Source organism: Anthonomus grandis, chromosome 8 (genome assembly GCF_022605725.1).
Source record: "Anthonomus grandis grandis chromosome 8, icAntGran1.3, whole genome shotgun sequence".
Taxonomy (NCBI): domain Eukaryota; kingdom Metazoa; phylum Arthropoda; class Insecta; order Coleoptera; family Curculionidae; genus Anthonomus; species Anthonomus grandis.
Window position 1 is genome coordinate 19,960,849 of NC_065553.1, and position 3,059 is coordinate 19,963,907.

The 3,059-nt window shown below is 29.2% G+C and overlaps 1 long non-coding RNA gene across 1 annotated transcript; it reads left to right on the plus strand.

The window, feature by feature from the left end:
- The first annotated feature begins 259 nt into the window (after positions 1-259).
- On the plus strand, positions 260-696 carry LOC126739577 (uncharacterized). The gene is made up of 2 exons (XR_007661661.1): positions 260-324; positions 410-696. It is a non-coding gene; the product is annotated as an uncharacterized LOC126739577 (long non-coding RNA).
- The last annotated feature ends 2,363 nt before the right edge of the window (positions 697-3,059 follow it).

A 3,059-nucleotide genomic window follows, 5' to 3' on the forward strand; every position in this document is an offset into this window, starting at 1 on the left:
TTAATATTTGTTACGGAATGTAGCTTGAGAGCAGAACAATTGGGAATTATTAATATATAAATTAAAGAATCAAACTTACTGAATTAATTTTTTTTATTGTTTAACAAATGCGATCATATTACGCAAGCCTTTTTTGTATGCAGAATGCTACCTCCGGTCATTGCTATTGCTTGACCTCACATTTACACATCGTTTTGATAAACTGATGGGCAAATTTTTAGTGGCTGGGTATAAATAAGTCTTCTTACACTCAATGAGTTATCAGTTACGAGCTATTCATTTAACAAACAAAACCACAAAAGTTAAAAAATGTTCTCCAAAATCGTAAGTAAAACACACTCACATTTCTCAATTCGAATAAGAAAACCATAAAAGAATGTTTAAAAAAGGTTTTATTTTTATAATCTAGGTTGTCTTCTTCGCTATCTTGGCTGTATCCTTTGCTGTACCAGCCCCTGAAGCCAAAGCTGAACCAAAACCAGAAGCTAACCCCGCTTTGTTGGTGGACAGTGCTCCCTTAGTAGCTGCAGCGCCTGTAGCTTACACTGCAGCCTACAGCGCTCCTTTAACTTATGCTGCTGCTCCACTTGCCTACAGTGCCTATCCTGCTTATACAGCCTATGCTTCTCCTTATGTAGCAACAGTTTTTTAAGATGTTTTTGTATATTAAAATAATAAATAATTAATTCCAAAATATATTATAGTTTATATGCTCCTTTCGTCATTTAATGCTTCGTTTGCCTCGGTAAAAAATTTTTCAGAAAGTTTAATACTCAAATAGTCATCCCATAAATGGCTTAAAATATACTAGAACATTAAAAATATTTGAAATAGAAATAAATTTATAAAAAAAATGTATATAAAAAATTACAATTTAACCACATTATTCCCAAACCCCTACTTACTATAAATTAACAAAAATTAAACAAAGATTTACTTTTCATAAAATTGATTACTAGAAACGGAAAGAAAGGGAAATTATTAACGCGATTTTTATTAATCTTCTGCGAGTAAATTGAAACTTTTTAAATTTAAAATTCTTAGAACATTAAAAGGGCCTTTTAATGTTTTAAGTTAAAATTGATTTTCTGAAACAATGAATAAGCCTTTTGAGATTCAAATAAAACTATGTTAAAAAATTTAAAGAAATCATCGTAATGAAACATTTATTTATTTTTTAGCAAAATCTGATTAATCAGTTTATTGATAAAGAAGGAAAGAGTTAATAAAAGTGTCTTAAGGAGAAGTCAAAAAGTCTAAAAATAACAACTTATTCGATTTTTTCAAACACAGATTTTTTTTTTTACAGGAACATCAATGTATCTTTTTTAATATTTTTTATGATTTAACATATGTATATTTTCTTTTTTACGTATATAGCAACCAAATCTTACAACAGCCATTGTAGAAGTACTTGTTGCAGAAGATAAATTCATAATTCTCATATTCTCATTCGAAATGCTTAAGTTACAAAAAACAACTTAGTTATAAAGTTGGTAACAAACAACCACAATTTATTTATCGTTTTATTCTTTAGGAAGAAAAAGTCCGTCCTTACTCTCTCCAAATCCCAAATATACATTTTTTCACTACCTCTCAACTAATTTGATTGGTATATTAAATATTATAATTGGTACGTTTGAGGCTATTAGGATATGAGTATATATTTTCCTAAAATTTCTGATAAGTATAAGATAAAACAGCAATTTGCCAGTTTTACAAAACAATTTTCTTTTTAAATAAAATAAAATCAGTAATATATATATAATTGCCATTGCTTCCTTGCCATCTTCGTTGTATTTTTTAATGTATGTACTTACCCCAAAACTGAGGGTAAATTAAATTAAGAATATTAAGAAAGAAAGAAATATATAAATAAATTATTATTCTGAATATCAGTTCTCACATATTGGCAATAAGTTTAAGGCCCTTGAGGCATTAATTATTTTTTGTTTCATATTTTTTCCTATTGAGGTGGTTCGGCTGAATTAATATTCATATCAAATTATTTTTATACCGTTAATTTTTATTAGTTTAATAGTAAAAAAAATTAAATTCAACTTCTAAAATCACAAACAATTTTTATTCTTCTTTCTGTACTAAGCTTTAATTATAAAGTATAATGGATCAAATAACCGGTTAAAAAATGTTATTATTATTTATATCGATAAATAAAGGCAATATATGTACGATAATTCAAGTCTCCTGATCTTTGGGAAAAAAGTGCCTAATGAAATTTTATTCCATACCTCGAACCCCAAAGTAATTTTGCAAATATTTCATTTTATATACGAATGCCTTAATTTTGCCCTAAATATACACTGAATACCTCAAAATCAACTTTTTCATTTTCATATTAATTTTTGTCATGATGGCGCAGATTAGATCCCATCGAGATTGCAAACGATTCTTTTAATACGCGTTGTGGTGCCTGTTGTAAATCTGTTATTCATAACTTTAACTGAAGAAGAGAAATTTATGGTTAACAATGCGTTTTTTAATTCTGGAGCCTAAAATTCCAAAAAAATTAATACAAAAAATGTTAAAAGCCTACATATATAAATTAAACTTTTGTTTATTATTATTAATGAAATTTGATTATATTACGTAAGCCTTTTTTATATGCAGCATGCAGCTGGTCATTGCTATTACTTGACCTCACATTTACACATCGTTTTTGATTAACTGAGGGACAAATTTCAAGTCAACCGGTATAAATACGTCTTCTTTCAATGAATGATTTATCAGTTACCACCTGTATTAATTACCGTTAGCGAACTAAACAACGAAAACTCAAAAAAATGTTCTTCAAAACCGTAAGTAGTATATTTCAAATAAAATAGTATTACAATTTCTTTTATACAACCTAGATCGTTTTCTTCGCCGTCTTGGCTGTATCTTTTGCTGTACCAGCACCAGAACCCAAAGCTGAACCGAAACCGGAAGCTAACCCTGCTTTGTTGGTGGACAGCGCTCCCTTAGTAGCTGCAGCGCCTGTAGGTTACACTGCCGCCTACAGCGCTCCTTTGACTTATGCTGCTGCTCCACTTGCCTATAGT